Source organism: Sus scrofa, chromosome 13 (assembly GCF_054392235.1).
Source record: "Sus scrofa isolate SSC_HxYL_T2T_F1_AM1 chromosome 13, Sscrofa_HxYL_maternal_Yorkshire_Landrace_v2.0, whole genome shotgun sequence".
In the NCBI taxonomy this organism is placed as follows: Eukaryota; Metazoa; Chordata; class Mammalia; order Artiodactyla; family Suidae; genus Sus; species Sus scrofa.
The window spans coordinates 173,645,647-173,663,831 of record NC_139395.1 but is presented as its reverse complement, the minus strand read 5'-3'; the positions used below and the strand labels follow the sequence as shown (position 1 = coordinate 173,663,831).

Here is an 18,185-nt window from a genome sequence, read left to right as displayed (position 1 = left end):
GACTGGTGTACATATTTTCCAGCACCATGCTGGATTAAGTGTGCTGTAAATTATTGGCTTAATTTATGTATAAGCCAGTTTTCATTCTTTATGTTTTGATGTATGCAGCCTAATATTAAATGCAGAGAACTTAGTTAAAGACCCCTTGGCTCTCTCGGAGGTAGAAAGGGCCTTGGAGTGGAGGAAGGAAGACTTTGGCAGAGAGCTTAGAAAATGCTTACAGTCCTAATGGAACTTATAATTTCCACTTACTGATTTTTGTTTTGTTTCGTTTCACTTATTTGTTTTCTTTAGTCTCAGATTCATTGAGGGCATGTGGTCAAATCACACTCATTCATAAGAATGCTTCTAATAAGTTCTTTGTTGCTATCTACTGCATAAGACTGATTTTGCCAAACAACTGATTTTTGAAGAAATTCAGCAGTTAGATTTACTCACAGTAGATGGATTGTTAGAGAGCAGACTTGAGCAAAAAGAAACCTTAAATAAACAAACAAATAGGTATTCCTATTGCTTCCCATATATATGATGGTCAATCTACCATCGTATGTCACACTCACACACGTACTCCTTTGTGTGCATAGCAAAGCACTGTGCTAGGCATTACATTTGCTATAAGGAAGAGCAGGAACACAGTTCTTGCTTTAGGGTAAGTCTGATAGGGTTGAAAACCATATGCCCAAATGACATAGAATACGGAAAGTGATGTGATTGAGATATACATTGAGTAATCTACTTGGTGTGATGTTTAGTGGCAACCGGAAATGGATTGCTACCCCAGTAGTTCTTAGGCCCTCTAAAGTTTAAGAACCTTGATTCTAAACCTAAGTTCCCAGGCCACTCTAATTCTCCTGGAAGTTATTATCATCTGAGTCACAGGTGAGGAAATGGAGTGTCAGAGAGATTAATTTTGGCAGCAGTCGCACAAGCTAACATTTTGACAGTATAGATTCAATCCCACTTCTCTTGAACCATATCATACAATCTGTACTCCTCCTCTTACCTCCTGCTGCCTCATCTAGAAATTATCAACCATGAAAACCATTCTACCAAGACTTCTTTCTTGGTTTTCCACTTTTCATGTTCCTCCCTACCTAAAAAGATATCACTTTAATAATTTTACCACTGCCGTAGTGCCCCATAGCTGTCACCACTGTAAAGCTGAGGTGCAGGCGACACTTTTGGTTTGTTTTCCTTGCCATGTAATTATCAAATTGTTAGTTGATTTCACCAGCAGCTACATTCTTATGTCTAATCAGTCCACCAGCATGTCAGTACCTACTAGATTTGAGGTGAAGAAAACATTATTTTTAAAGATGAATTCAATTTAATCAACACATATTTATTTTACAGCTACTATTTGCCTACTAGTGGGCTCTGTGCGTTATAAGGCACTAGTGCTCAGATATGATCCTTGGACCAGCAGAATCACCTGGGAACTCTTTAGATACGCAGATTTATTTAGCTTCACATGGACATTCTGAGTCAGAAACTCTGGCTGTAGTCTGTTTTCGGAAGTCTTCCAGATAATTCTGATGCATACTAAAGTTTGAGAACCACTGCTATGAGGGGTATGAGAAGTTGGAAACATAGTCATTACTCTTAAAGATGTTAGCATTTATTTTACCTTGCCCACCTGTCAGTGACAATTCAAACTGGGACTTCTGATAACTAAGAGCTCATGGGGGTATTATGATTTTGCTTTACTATATCTGTAAGATTCAGAAATACCTCCTGCAGCTCTTTGTGGGTTTGTTTCTTCCTTGTTTAATGAGAGTCAGGCACTTATTTATAAAATCACTTACAGAAATTTCAGTATGTTTTAGATGGCAATTACACTTCTTTTTTTCTCTCTCTCCAGGGGTCTCAGTTGCAAAGAATCCTTATAGAGCTAAATTGTTTTGTTCGTGTAGGCAGTCATTTGCCATGTGGTGAGCTTGAAAACAGACTAAATAAATAGTTTGGATGATGATGTCATGGATAGTAGAGATTAAAGCAAGGATAATGCAAAAGGTTGTGCTCCTTAAACAACCTGAGACCAGACCACCTCCTGAAATCCTGGGCCACAGTTTAAAGATTTTTATTTGACATAGGTACAGCCAGTCATTTCTTGTTTTCTCTCAGGATATTCTGTTTCAAGAGAAAACTGTTTGTCTTCTTCAGAGAAACACCTGAAAGTGTATATGCCACACAGATTTCCTGCTCCAAAGTGCTTTGTGTACAAAAGAGGAAGCCTGGACTGTGATTGGGTTATCCATCACAGGGTCACCAAGATGCACCTTCCTGGGGCACCAGTCACGTAAAATATAGGAGCTTGTACCTCAGTTGCTCTGTGTGCACTTTCAAATCTCATTTGTGAAAAAGAGAAATTTCCAGTGCTCACAGTTGACCTAAAGTGGGGGATTCCTATTCATACTGATTATACTGACTCTTTCCCTTCTTGCCCTTTCTCAGCATTTTCGCCAGTTATTTGGGCCTCTCCTGTGGGGCAGATCAGAGTATAGGAAGAATGTGACACTCATACCATGGAAAGCAAGTAACCAAGACCCTGGTGAGGTTTTTATATGTAAAAAAGATGACACCTTTTAGAATGTCATTTGAATCCTTGGGTTTGGTTCATCCCATTCCTCCATGGGTATGCATGACTGGAAACAGCGAATGATTTACAGATGAAGTCTGACTTAAAGTCACTTTATCTAAAATGCTATCATCTGATTACATATGTGTTATTTAAATATAGGTTTATTTGATGCCAGTATAAACCCTTATGAAGAGGGTGTCATGTCTAGAATTAACAAGTTTATCTAGGCTATCCAAGTCAGTAGGATTCTGATTTTGGTTAATAAATTGATTAATGATTAACTTAAAAACTGCACTATGCTCTGAGTGGGTGATAAATCATTGTTTAAGATACATTCCCTGTGGTTTCTCCCAAAGCCTTAAGCTGTGAGGACTGCTGTTTCAAAGAGGCTTTGTTGACCACCTAAGAGACCTCTAGGTTTAGTACAATAGAGGAGCACTGTATAAAACAGAAGCACAATGCTGTAAACAGATAAAAGCTGCCCCCACAACTCATCCATGCCCTTGTGTTACTCCATATTCCAAAGAGCCAAGTCATCTCTAAGACCACTTTTAAGCTCCTCCACAACATAATTCAAAACTCATAGCAGGTCCTGGAACAAAGATAAGCTCTAGAGTCAAACAGACCTGGATCTACCACTAATGATGGAAATTTAAGATTAACTAACTCATAAAGTTGTGGAAGATTACATGGATCCTATCTAAAAATTCAAGGCAATGAGAAAAACGCATGTTAAATAGAAGAATTACCATTTTTCACATATCAAATTGGCAAAATTTTGTTAATGGCCATACCTGGTATTGACAAAGGTACAGGAAATTGGTGCACTTGCACACTTCTCTTGGGAGTATAAGCTATCTTTAAGGCAACTTTGTAATGTTATCATAAACCCAAATGGATGGATGGATGGATGGATGATGGTCAGACAGTGTATGTCTTTTGACCCAGTGGTAACATTTTAAAGTGTTTACCCAAAGAAATCATGGGGATATGTTTAAAGATTTAGCTACTACGCTGTTTATCACACTTCTGTTTATAATTTTGAAGAACTAAAAGCAGTTAGCATAGGACTGCAACTTTGTAAGCATTGGATGAATACTGATTCCCTCCTACCTACCTTGGAATTCCCATCCACTGCCACTCCCACCACCATCCCCACCACAGTGCAACCAGTAAAAAAAAAAAAAAAAAGCAAAAATATTAAGTAACTTTGAGAATACCAAATAACCACCCATGTTTCAGTCTTACATGCTTCTGTTTTGCCTGCTTTCTCATTTAAATAAGAACTGACTGAGCAGGCCCATAATCCCTTATCTTCAATTCTAAAATTCAAAAAGTCCCTCCAAAGTACCAGTTTGTTAAGAAGTTTAATGAAAACTTTTTTTTCCTTTCTTTTTTCTTTTTTCTTTTTGGCTGTAAACCAGCCAATTTAATGATGTCTCTCAAACTCTAACCTCGAATTCTCATAGGATATTTGGTATAATGATTTACAAAACAGAAAAAAGAAAGAAAATTCAAGACTTATTTGATCTTGAAATTTTCCAAAAGTCTCTCTTCTCTTTCAATTACAAACTCATTTAACAACAAAACCTGATCTGAACTATCACAAGTTTAGCGTCTTTGATCATTGGCAGTGAATATTCATGTATCTTACTACAGGAATATTGTTTGATTAGTGGGTCCTGCCCAGGAACCCGCTGGAAGTTATATATATAATACGTAATATATGTACCATTTAACTTCTAAAATTGAAAAATACTGAAGTACTTTTGGCCTAGGAGTTTCTTCTTTAGCAGGAGAGAAATTGACATATCTGTTCAAGGCTAAATGAACAGTGCTTAGTATATGGGTTAATTCCTTTTTAACATTCCAGGAATGGAACTTAGTGCTTTAAGTGACAGTGACTGTTTCTTCAGCCACACTTTTTCTTTAGCTGTTTACTATGTTGAGGACAAATATTAAATGTTCTCCTGAAGAGAGCTAATTATGAGAATAGAATTAACTATATTTGGAAGGGACACTGAAAATGGTCTCTTAAAGATAATGAAAAAAACCATCCAGATTTTAAAGTCATGATTTAGAAGACCTGGCTTTTAAGATGGACACATAGCTAGTCAGCAAGCAAAGCCCATATTTTATATTCTTGGTATTAATGCTCCTACTGCCTTTTTGCACATTTCAAAGGAAACACTCAACACTGACTATGGGTGGCTAGGACTGCAGCAAAGGTGAGCAGAGATGTCCCCTTCTTTGTGAACTTGCCACTATAAGGGGCACTTTTTCTCAGTGTTTTGATTACTATGGAAAGAGTAAATACTTTTTTCTTTGACTTCATAGGTTATTTATCAATCCAAAAAAACAAGGTTCATTTCTTTCTGCCCTCACCCAGCAGGTGGTGCTGTGAAATAGAGGGATATGAGAGTGCAGGGAGCTGCCTTTCCGCTCTACAAACCCAGTTATAACCTTAGCAAGTACCCACATGATTTTGGCACTTAATAATATATCAATTGAAATACTCAAAAGTCTCCTAAAGGTTCAGTGCCTCAAACAAGTTTTGTTTAATTTAATTTCCAGTGTTCTGTAAAGCTCCTGCTTCCTTTAAGATCAGCCATGTGAAGTACTCACACAGTGTGGCTCTAGCCTTAGCAGAGTCACAGAGGTCCTTTAAAAAGTTGCGATTCTGTTTCTGCACCTGGGTGTTAGAATGGATCCTTTCTTCCTATTGTGGGGAAGGCCATACTCTCCTTTTCCAGGTGTAGGCCTTATTATCCCTCCTGCTTGGGACAGGACCCATTACTTACTTAATCAATTAGCTAATCAGTGTTAACAACCTTGACTGAGCCAGCCATTAGCTGCCTGCTCAGCTGCTCTACTCTAGGTAAGCAAGTGGTTAAGAGAAAGGGAGGAAATAGCCTGTTGTATCTCTCAGACCTCTATTTTTGCAGAGACGCTTTTCTCCTCTGATGGTGGTATTTTGGAGTTCCAGTATAGCAGCCAATTGAATCAGTGTTGCAGTCTAAAGACCAGTGGTCCCTTCAGGCTACAGTCTCCTGGGGCACCAGACAGTTTATGCTCATAAGAACTTTCACTTCTTTTTCACAGACATTAATAGTTTCCTGGCACTGCCTTTCAGGAAATGTCGTCATGGTCTGGAGGAACCAATAAAAATACAAGTAACCTGTTTTGACAGATCTCTTTTCTGCCAGAAATTTCAGAATTGGTGTGGGGGGTGGGAGGGAGAGTGGCAAGCCAGTCTATTTGCGGGTGCATAAGGAGAAATTGTATATTTGCTATAAGACTCAGTGGTGATGTCTACCCTGGACATGAGCTGTAGAGGGCTCTCAAGCTATAAACAAATTCCAGATCATTTTGGCAACCTTAAAAAAAAAAAAAAAAAATCTGGTGTGATAGGGCAGTTCAAATCTCTGGTACACTAGGAGATTTTTCTCATTTTTTTCCTTCTCATTTCAAACACAATTCTAAACTCTTGATCCTCAAAAAAGAAAACTCACACATTAAAAATTAGCAGCATTTGATTATGGATGCACACATGGCATTGCCATAATAATGTATCCATAAAAAAGACAATGGCTTTAGGTAATTATTACCAAATAGCTAAATAAATGCTCTGTGCTCATCCCTTTTATGGCCAGAGCATGGATCTGAATCTCATTAATGTGAGAGTCATTGAATGTTGCTCTAGGACATTGATTGAAATTAGTTTTTGGCTGGGCTAGGGATGGGGAGAGGGGGAGAATCATTGCTTCTTCTCTGAGAGTTTTTGAAGGAAGTTGATCACCATGATACTAAGAGAAGGTGAGAAGAGTAAAGCTGATAATAGTCATTAGAAATGATTGTCTGGCAGTACCCATTGTGGCTCAGCAGTAACGAGCCTAACTAGTATCTGTGACGATGCAGGTTCAATCCCTGACCTTGCTCAGTGGGTTAAGGATCCGGCATTGCTGTGAGCTGCGGTGTAGGTCGCAGACGCTGTGGCTGGGATCTGGTGTTGCTGTGGCTGTGGTGTAGGCCAGCAGCTGTGGCTCCAATTTGACCCCTAGCCTGGGAACTTCCATATGCTGTAGGTGCAGCCCTAAAAAGCAAAAAAAAAAAAAAAAAAATCACACTAGTGCTGATTTTGAACACTCTTTTTCTTAAGACTAGAGTTTTGGGTTTTTTGGTGTTTTTTGGGGGGGCGGTGTTTTTTTAGAGCCACACCCACAGCATATGGAGGTTCTAGGCTAGGGGTCTAATTGGAGCTATAGCTGCCTACATACACCACAGCTCACAGCAATGCTGGATCCTTAACCCACTGAGCAAGATCAGGGATTGAACCTGCAACCTCATGGTTCCTAAAGACTAGAATTTTAAATAATGTTGCTTTACTCTCCTAAGTACAGTGTAATGCATATAAGCTTGAACTTAAATACATTGCAAAGTATATAACCTAATGATGAATTGTGCCAATTTAAGAGAATATATGGGCTTGTAATAAGATGCTGCTCCAAACCCATCAAAAGTTGCCTATGAGGAAAGATTTTAAACCAATAATCTGCTTTTTGTCTCTGTATGATTTTCCTTATTAAACTCTCTCCTATGTAGTGACCCTTTTTTAGACCTAAGAAACTTTTACTTTTAAAGAGAAACTATTTTTTTGTATTGGTTGGACTAGCTAGACTAACATTTCCAACTTCCTTTTTATGTCATGCTCTTATAATTGCCCCCTTTTCAGACATATCATTATCAATTCATGTTGGAGAAGCAGAGGGAAAATAGATTTTATCCTTATTTCCTCTTACCCACTTCATTTTTTTTTTTCCTGCACCTGTGGCATATGGAAGTTCCCAGGCCAAGGATCAAATCCCAAGCTGCAGTTGCTACCTACACCACAGCTGCAGAAATGCCAGATCCTTAACCCATTTCACCACAGCAGGAACTCCATCACCCACTCCATCTTTTAATTAAAAGCCTGTACTTGCTATACAACTAACTGGGTATAATGGAGAAACTTATACGTCCAGAAGAAAGTCAGGAGTAGGGACCATGGCCTCCTGTTCTCTGGAGGAGAAATGCCTCCAAAGGTATTCAGTACCTGCTAAGACCATCAGCCTCTCCCATCTTGTGGGAGCCTGGCCCCCACCTGAGCAAAGCAGTCAGAATGGCTATTGTTTCCTCTTCCTACACCTCCCTGGTTTCAAAGCATTCACTAAAACTTACTTAGAAGAAGGGTTAGAAGTTTGCAGAAGCCCAAAGGTGTCAGTCTTCATACTCCTGATTCTAGTCAGAGCCAAGGCCCATTTTTGATGTGTTAGGACTGGCGGTCCTGGAGGCTGACCCTGAACATAACTTTCTTGGTCCATGCTCAGGCCTTTCACTCTGCTTCACGTATCCTGGCCAAGACTGTTCCTCCCCATATGATCCATGTCTAGCTTTCCTTCCTAATTTCAATGCTCATCCTCTCCTTCCTGCCCTGGCCTCTTTTTCTGTTAGCTGCCATTGGCTCTTGATTTCCTCTCCATGACAAGTTTCAGTCTGGAGAGGTGATTAAAATTCTCAAGGTTCACACTCTCGGGGTACCCAACTATATTATTTCCCAGGTGTGAACCAGTGATCTATTAATCTGGTGCCTTCAGGAGAGCTTTGCCATATCAGCTAATTAATTGCATTTCTCTAAATTGATATCTTGATCCACAGACTGAAACTGAAATATAGAGAACGCTTACCTGAAGAGGTTCATAGGACTAGTCTTCCCTGTGGCAAGTTAATTAGCATATGTCAGAATAAAACCATCATCTCTGATGGTCTAAGGACTGTCATTCTTCCAAATGAGCAAGTTGGACTTACCACTCTCTTGTTCTGTGGACTGTATTTTAGGACAAATCACCAGGCGGTAATGTCCACTGATCTTAGCCACTTCATATCTCATGTACCAAGATCCTTCAGCTGTTATTTCTCCAAACCCATGGATTATTGAGCTAGGAATGGAATGTGCCTAGAAACGGGAGACAGTTTTCTCAATAGCCACCTGCCCTAGTAGATTCCCTGCATTTCCAAATCCAAATTCAAACTTAAACATGGCTCTGAGATCACCCCTTGACTCAAGCATGGGCTTCTGATAACTGAATTGTCTTTGGCTGGCTTCTCCTCTACCTCTGGTCCTAACTCACCGGTTTCTAATTTTCTCTGGGGACTCTCATTTTGTCAACTCAGTGTTTCTAATGATGCAGAAAGTTTTCTGATCCATGATTGATAGAAAAATGAAGCAAGCTTTCATATCACTAAAGTACACATTTAATTACAAATGAAGTAGCTTTCCTCTGCAGCTTTCTGGAAAATATTCCAGTAGGGGAGGTGGTGAGGGGAGACTGGTAGGCCTATGTTAAGAAAACAAATCTTGAGGCTTTTCCTATATTGACTTTTAGTCTTAAATAATAAATGTGGGCTAAGGGTGCAAGAAAGTGAGTTCTGTGAGCAAGTATCTTCTTTTGGTGCATTTTTTAGTGCTTCTTGAAGGCCAGGAAGTATTCAGTGCCAAGCACTAACTAAGGGATCCTGGGAAATAGCCTGCTATTCTCCCTACTAACCTGACAGCCAGTGTTCACTTGAACATTCAAAGTGAAGAGCAGGGTGCATGCTGGGCAGGACCTCCCATTTGATGACTGTGGGTTTTGGCACAAGAAGACTTTATTAAGAACCCTTCCTAATCATTCTTTTTAACTTACATCCCTTTTCTTTTAAAGCCCTAGAGTTCAGCATTACCTTTCTCTCTTGATTGCCCATCGATGTTCTCATACACAGAGGAAGTAATGCTTTTCCTGTTTCCTTTCTGGGGACATTTTCCATACTGTGGTTCTCCTTTCTTTCCATTTTTCAATCTTGCATGCGAGTCACACTTAACTGCAGGAAAAGGTTTGTGGGGGCTTTTTTTTTTTTTGCCTTCCCTCCTCCACAACTGGAAAATATGAGGCAGATCCTGTTTATGTATGCTCTAACCTCAAAAGGAGCTGATATGCTGTTGTCATTAAAGAAGAATCCAGAACTGTTTATCCTGCAGAGGAGTACCAGAGCTCTAAATCTGAAAGCCCCCCTGGGCCCTCCAGCAGAGAGCAGAGAGCTCTCTGCTGCTCTCCTAAGGTTGCTCCAAAAAGTAAGGCAAAGATTTCTGCCACTGCATTTGCTCCCTGCACTCCAGGAACAGATGCAGCGTCAGAGTTGTGCCTTTATAAGAAATCAAAGGCCTTATTCCTTTGTATGAATGTGTTCTTTGAGATCTGTCTTCCAGAGACCTTTTGCGCTCTAAAATATAACTTGAATGCATAATCTTCCTTCCACTATTTTCCCTATAGATTCTTTTTATCATGTTCCAGAAATCTTTTCACAAGTCCATTCTATAGCCATTACGTTTGGCAAATTGTAATAAAATGAGCTTTGCTTTTGCTGAAAACTAATGAAACTTGTGCTTTGGTAATGCAGCTTTCTTTTAAATTTCCATTTCTAATTTCTTTTTTTTTTTTAATCGTCTCATTTTCTATACACATCAAGCATAAAGTCTCTTTTATAATAAAGATTTTTTATAAAGCTATATTTATATTATATTTTTCATGATTTATTTGATTTTGGTTTGTTTCTCTTTTGTTTTGGTTTGTCTTGGGGACAGACCCAGATTCCCATTATAAGCTTAGAAACTGTTAAGCAGGAAATGGCCAACCTGGAAACACTCCCTGACCAGCTCTTGCTTAGAGAGGCCATATCAATGCAACATGATTGCTTTTCAAATAGCAGGCTCCTTATAAGAAAAGAGAATTATCCAGAACATGTCAGTGTTCATACATATAGGAACAAGCCACAATCTGGCTCTCGTTCCTATGACCTTCACTCTATAGGAGCAAAACGATTATGTTAATAAGGCAGGGATTTCACATTTTTTAGGTTCTCTTCCTTTTCTACGTTCTTTCCATGGAAGCTTTATTATACTTCAAAAAAATTTTTTTCCTGATAGTCAAAGTAAACACACACACACACACACACACACACACACACACCCCTTAATAAAAGCCAGTATAAATCAAAGAATGAAAGATACTGGAATTCTAAAACTGTCATGCAATTATGGTAATAGGAGGATGAAAGTTTCAGTTTAATTTCTCTAAAACTCTGGCCAGTATTTCTTGAGTTATCAAAAGATTAAATCCGTGAGAGTTGAGAAACTGTAAGAAAACCCTTTAAATACAGAATATCATCTGGTTCTGTCTTTTTTGTGCTTTACATGGCATTCTATATTTAGAAATAATTTAGGATTTGGAGAGTGAGTCCTTACAGTGTCATCCCTGTGTGGTGGCTCAGAGGAAACATTTCCATTTACCCATCTCATGTCCATCTCCTTCAAAATGAACTTGGACAAGGCCCATGGAATTAAGCCAAATCTACTTATTGACCTTGGGTTCTTTTTAGGACCAGTTTCTCTCAGATTTTTTTCTTCTAAGTATGTGTTTTGGTAGTGGCAGGGGGAGGGAAGATGGGGGGGTTGCAGGGGGGACAGTGACAGACAGAGCAGGGAGTTAGCTATGGAGTAGATGGAAGGCCTTTCTGTTCAGACTATGATTTAACTCCATGCTTATAGACATTATGCATCTTAATCAGAGACTAGTCATTTGTTGACTCCTGATACTACCTGAGTTTTTCCTTTCTACTTCCTACCCCAATCTTTGTCCTCTTATTTTTGTTCATCTCCCCTCACTTACCATTTGAAGCAACTTCTTAAATATGAATTATATTCTCAGAAAATTGTATAATGTGATAATAAGGGTAACTTATAGATTTCAAGAAAATGTTACCCCAAAGTGGTGGTATCAACCTTAGACCAAGAACCTGTACTAACTGGTGCCTGACCTTTAGCAGCTTACCTCTCTGGGCCTCAGTTTCCTTATTTACAGTTTCCTTAAACTTGGCAAGCTTCTCAGGCAGGTCCCCATTCAGTAGTAGGATCCATGAGTTCTGAGTTAGGTAGCCTTCAGGCCTTGCTTTAAAGACACCAAACTAGATCATCTCTTACATCCCTTTTTCTCTAGAATTCTGTGATCCTAGTCTTCTTTCATTTGTGTGGCTTTGTGCAGCACTGATGCTTCTTGTAAATTCACTTTTTCATCTGCTCTATATCTAAAATTGTTTTTTAATTATCTAATCAAGAAAACCTTTAAGTGTAAGCCATTTTTTTTTTTTTTTTTTTTTTTTTGGCTTTTCTAGGACTGCTTACGGAGGTTCCCAGGCTAGGGGTCTAATCAGAGCTACAGAACTACAGCCACCAGCCTACACCACAGCCACAGCAACTCGGGATCTGAGCCGCATCTGCAACCTACACCACAGCTCATGGTAACACTGGATCCTTAACCCACTGAGCAAGGCCAGGGATCGAATCCACAACCTCATGGTTCCTAATTGGATTTGTTATGATTTCTACATTTGAAGTTCTTTATGTCCGTGGTTGCATTGAGGTGATGTTTGTGTTATCACTTTGTAGAAGAATTTATTTTATATCTCATGAAAAATCAAAAGAAATATTTTATCACATCAGCAAGAAAGTAGATTTTTCAGATTGTTGGATTGATACAGCCAGTGTCACCTCTGGGGTTTTCATTGGTTCATTTGCTTTTTCTATTTTATGTCTGCATGTGTGTTGCAGCCACACCAGATCCTTTAACCCATTGTGCCAGGCTGGGGATTGAACTCAAACCTCCACAGTGACCCAAGTCACTGCAGTGAGTCATATTCTTAACCACTGCACCACGGTAAGAACTCTTCACTTCTGGTTATTTAAACTCTTTATAAGAATGTGGAATAAGAACAGTCTTTCAGATTTTCTGATTTTCTGATTTTCTCTTCATTTGGGTGTTCTATTATTTCAAATGAGAATATGTGAATTCCCCAAATATTAGATATATATATTCACATTTCAGAACAAAAATTAATTCCCTGATGATGCCCAGATTGAGTGGTTACTGCCATTTTACAACTTCTATGGCTCATTACCTTAATATTAACCTCAAACAAAAAAAATCAAAGTTTGGTATTCCCCATTATTTAAAAAGAACTCCCACAGAATAATGGACATGGATGTGGTAATTTTTTTTCATTTTATTAAAGTATAATAAACTCCCCTAATGTTGTAAGATAATTGCCATCAAAGATTCCCATGATATGTTGAGAAACAGAGTAGAAGCTTGGAGTGGATGGATCAAGAAACCAGGTGAGAAATTAAATGCATTATAAAATTAATAGTCTCAACGTTGGGTCTTCCAGTCTTTTTTAACCTTTTCTCCATCCTTCTGCTGAAATAAGTTAGCCAGTCATCTTTAAAAACTCTCATAAGCTAGCTTAGAGGGAAGAAAATGTTTTTATAATTTTAGGGTTCTAAGTCTTCCTGAGCAGACTGTCTCTTTACACGGGGTTTCATCAAAATCACCCTGGAACATGTTAAAATGTAAATTCCTGGAAGGACCCCTGGACAATTCCAGTTCTATAGTGAGAATTAGAACCCAGGAAGATGAATTTTTTGGCCACACCCACTGCCTGCAGAAGTTCCCAGTCCAGGGACTGAACCTGTCCCACAAGGGAATTCCAGGAATATGAATTTCATACTGAGGATAATGCAGATAGGAGCAATCTCTGGGCCCCATTTTGAGAAATCCAGCTTAACTTTCCTCCTCCTAATTCTAGAAAGGCTGATACTAGTGAGGTTTGAAAAGTAGATGATTTGTCCTATCCCCCCACTGGCAAGAAGCAGTTAAGGTGTCAGGAAGATAGTATATGAGTCTAAGATACATTAGAATTGGTATCATTTCTTAGGCAAAATCAGCTACTTATTTATTTGCATTGGAGCTGAAAGGCTTATGAGAATAGATAAAGAATGCTATCATTTTTCACCAGTTATTACCCACGTAAGGCATGGACTGTATTTTCTTTCTTGGTCCCATTTTAGGATACATATATGTGCTTTCCTACCATCAAACCAGTCCACTTAAAACTTGCTCATACTTCTGTCCTAAAGTATGAGTTTAGAATAGAGATTGCTTTTTGGTCTGTTTGCAAAAGATAGACTCACATATTTCTGTCATTCTTTATTCAAGAAATGTCTACTGAGCATCTTGTATAGCTTATCTAGGCACTGTCAACAGCCCATGTTGTATTCATTAATCTTGCTGATATTCTAGCCCCTTATTTGATGCTTCCTAATTTTGGGGGCAGGGGGATCGGGGGAGTTGCATGACTCCAGACCACTTCCATGGTCCATAATCCTCCTTAGAGATGGATCTTACCTAGGCCACCCAAGAGTCCTTCTTCCACTCTTAACATTTTCAGGAACTGAAGATTCTTTAGTATAATTTACAGTCTGACATTTTCATAATCTCTGCCTATCTTCTACCTAATCTTAATCTACATTGATGCAATTTAAGAAGACTTTCTCTTTTTTCTCAGCAATAACAATGAAGAACAGTGGATCATCTTTCATATAAAACAGGTTATAGGAGTTCCCGTCGTGGCGCAGTGGTTAACGAATCCGACTAGGAACCATGAGGTTGCGGGGTTCGGTCCCTGCCCTTGCTCAGTGGGTTAACGATCTGGCGTTGCCGTGAGCTGTGGTGTAGGTTGCAGATGCGGCTCGGATCCCACATTGCTGTGGCTCTGGCGTAGGCCAGGGGCTACAGCTCCGATTCTACCCCTAGCCTGGGGAACCTCCATATGCCTCGGGAGCGGCCCAAAAAAATAGCAAAAAAAAAAAAACCAGGTTATATACCGCCTTTATTATCATCCAGCAATTATACTAATTGTTAGTTTAGGTCCTTGGAAATCTAACAGTATTCTTTGAAAGCCCACGTCTGCAACCTACACCAAAGTTCACGGCAACGCCTGATCCCTTAACGCACTGAGCGAGGCCAGAGATTGAACCCACAACCTCATGGTAACTAGTCGGATTAGTTTCCGCTGCACCACAATGGGAACTCCTCTTTTTATTTATATCTTTCAGTTGTTTTAGAGCAGAGTTTCTCAGCAGTAGCACTATTGACATTTTGTGCTGGATATCTTATTTGTAGAGAGTTGTCATGTGCGTTATAGGACATGTAGCTTCTCCCTGGGCTCTCCCCACTAGAAACAAGTATTACTCTCATTGTGACAATTTAAAATGTCTCCCTAGAAGTTCCCGTTGTAGCTCAGTGGTAACAAACCCGACTAGTATCCATGAGGATGTGCTTTCAGTCCCTGGCCTCACTCAGTAGATTAAGGATCCCGCATTGCAGTGAGCTGGGGTGTCAGTCACAGATGAGGTTCTGATCTGGTGTTGCTGTGGCTGTGGTGTAGGCCAGCAGCTGCTGCTCCAATTCGACCCCTAGCCTGGGAGCTTCCATATGCCTCAGGTGCAGCCCTAAAAAGCAAAAAAAAAAAAAAAAAAAAAAAAAAAAAGAAGTTTCCAGATATTGTCAAATATCTGCCAGGAGTAAAATCATCTCCAATGGAGAACCAAGGTTTTGGAGTACAAGGCATGGCATATTTAGAACTAAGGCTATATGAAAAAGAACTGTACTGATACCTAATGGTATTCCCTCTCCTTCTTCAAAAAAAAAAAAATTACATAATGTCCTGAAAGTATAATTACACAAAGATAGCATGCTTCTAGATTTTAAGTTCCACTGAATACTTAGAATTGACTTGCAGAATACAAGAGCCTCTTGCTTCTTCATTGTGTTGTTTGTAACAAGCCAATAACATTATTGCTAAACCAAGGAGCTCTATATCATAGATTAAAATGCCACATAGAATTCATAAAATAGAATTTATTCTTTTAACTTGCTGAAACTGCACTGTAAAAAGTAAATACTGCTTAATACTTCTGTAACTCATAGGCAAGAATTTATAAACACAGTATAGCAAAAACTTAAGGAGCTCTTCTATACCATTAGGGAGAAAAATTTTTTTATCATTATAGATGAGAAAACTCATTCACTCATACAGCTCAGGGCTGGTAATCAGTTAATGTCTTTTATTCTCTTTTATCGAAAAAATCCTACTCATTTCCAGAAATGTCTTGGAGAAGATAACCCATAATATCTGGGTGAGGCAGGAGTCAGCTATGAAGGCCTTTAACAGCAGCATGGCACCCACGTTTCTGGTCAGAAGAATGAATCCCTGGGAAAGAGTCCCCCAGGGTAGCCACTTTTTAGTTGTAGTCAAGCTCCAACAAATTTTCTTTAGAGAAACTTTATAGACTCCACATAAACACGCCCATTTTTTTATACCCTTGCTTAAATTTATTGTTACATGTTTCTCTTTCTGTGAGGTCCATAAATGTCACAAAATCTGCTTGTCAGCATGATAGTCAAAGACTTACCCTTGTTGACTTAAGACCCCACCTAGTTTAAGGAGATATAATTCACCCCTTGGGGTTTATTTTGTGAGAGTGACCTAGCATACATTCCACAATCTGTAGAATTAGCTTGCCTGTGGTTTTGAAAGAAGAATAAATGGATAACTCTTGCCCTTGTGGTTTTATTTAATGTTTAGAAAAGTTCAAGTTTAATTTAGTAATTTAGAATGTATATGTTTGACTGGCTATACTTATGAAATTATAGTTCTTTAGTAGCAGTTTAAAACTCTAAAAAGTTATGTGTTGGTTTTATTGTTCAGGGTCAGACATGGTGGCAGTCAGTGCCTAACAGGGTCAAAGGTGTTTAGAAAATGATTCAAGGGAAGGAGTTTTACTGAATGTCAAGAGTGCTTGAATCTGTAGCTACTTAAAAAAAACAAACAAACAAACAAACAAACAAAAAAAAAAAAACTCTACCAACTAGTTAATCACAAAAGGATTATTTTAGATGAGCAATTCTGAAAGTATGTTGCCTGCAACAGCAGTATTAGCATCACCTGGGAGCTTATTAGAAATAGAATTTTCTGGGCCCAACCCCAGATACTCTGGGGATAAGACCCAGAAATCCGTATTTTAACAAGCCATTTCAGGTGATTATGATGCACACCAAAATTTGAAATCTTTTCTTTTAGATTGTCATAATCATGGTGACATTTTTTTTTCTTCCTGGTTTGATGGTTGTTCTCTGTTGCCATAAAATCAGATGATTTTTACAAAGAATAAAATATTATTTGCTTAGAACTGTGTTTCTTTGTAATATGAGGTCTGCATTTCCTGTCACATTAAAAAAGGGTTCTAGAATAATCAGTCTTAACTGAGTTTTGTTTTCAAATTTATAGAAAAATTTTAAGCATCACCATTTTTTCTTCTTTCCATAGATGACCAGTAGCTTTTTGAACAAAAGTATTAAAGTTACAAACATAATTATCAAAATTTAAGTTATATAAGTTATATATTCTGAAGTTGACAACTGATTTACAAAGTTCATTTCACCCAATCATAGGTAATTTGTGTTACTTCTTCCTTTCATAAAATAATAATAATAATGCTTGCATTAAGACTCTAGGTACTTCATGCCAATGGAAAGATGCTCAGTTTTAAAGGAAAACTTTGGACCATAAGACCCACCTCATTCACTACTTGTCTGAACTTCTTAATTCTTCAGGTATACCGAAAGCTCCATACTGTTGTCTTATGTACAGATATAAATAGTTGTAATGCCAACTTTTTGAATGGATTATTTTTTAAAAGCCCTGTTAGTCTCATACCTGCTATTTCTCAGTACTCCATTGGGTAGAGTTTTGTTTGTTTGTTTTTGTTTCATGCTACTCTTTTAGAGTGTACAGGTATTGATAAGCTCAAGTCAACCTAACTGATTAATTTGGTCCTAGCTATGAATTGTGATCAAGACTGCTTACAAATTCATACTTAGGGTTCACATTAGATACATAGAAAAACTCAAAGAGAATTAATGAAGATTTTCAAAGATTCAGAGATTTGTTTAAAGTGGACATCCACTAAAAACTGGAAGACAATACAATATGGGAAACAAAAACTTAATGGTGAGTGTGCCTATTCAGAGAAGCTTTATAAACAATGCAAACTCTTGCTTTTAGAATGGATTAGCAATGAGATCCTGCTCTGTAGCACTGAGAACTATGTCTAGTCACTTATAATGGAGCATGATAATGGGAGAGAAAAGAATGTATACATGTATGTGTAACTGGGTCACCATGCTGTACAGTAGAAAGAAAAAATTTATTGGGGAAATAACAATTTTAAAAAAGAAAGAAAAGAAAGACAAATAAAAATAGATGGATGTGAAATAAAAAACTGTTTTGGTTTTATTCTATTCATGCAAGGGATCTGACCATAAAAATCATAAGTTAGAGAAATCATCACTTATATATAAGTACAAGCATATGTATATATATGGTCCATATAGGTGGACCTCACTTTTATCACTTAAATGTATTCCTTAAAAGTCAGATGAAAACAGAATACTTACAAATTAAATCATAGTTTTCAGTTAGCTCATTATCATCTCAGAGGTGCTGTATCTTCCCATTTGCTAGCCTAGCTGGAATATGGCTACTAAAATACCTATCCCCAATTAACTCTAGCTTTGCATCAAGGTGTGAATTATAAAGTATCCACTATTTAAAGGTCCACTTTTAAATCTAGGAA

The 18,185-nt window shown here is 38.3% G+C and overlaps 2 protein-coding genes across 20 annotated transcripts in view; one reads left to right on the top strand and one right to left on the bottom strand.

Moving 5' to 3' along the window:
• The window catches only part of CMSS1 (cms1 ribosomal small subunit homolog), a 395,732-nt gene that overhangs the window by 255,343 nt on the left and 122,204 nt on the right, over positions 1 to 18,185 (top strand). For 4 of the 18 annotated variants that reach the window (XM_084991612.1, XM_084991611.1, XM_084991609.1 and 1 more), the window contains exon 2: positions 12,261 to 12,366. The exons of the other annotated variants lie outside the window; for them this stretch is intronic. The gene's annotated coding sequence lies outside the window, so the exon portion shown is untranslated. The remainder of the gene's footprint in view (positions 1 to 12,260; positions 12,367 to 18,185) is intronic. 18 annotated transcript variants of the gene reach the window in all.
• Positions 1 to 18,185, bottom strand: part of FILIP1L (filamin A interacting protein 1 like) — a 295,463-nt gene that overhangs the window by 248,859 nt on the left and 28,419 nt on the right.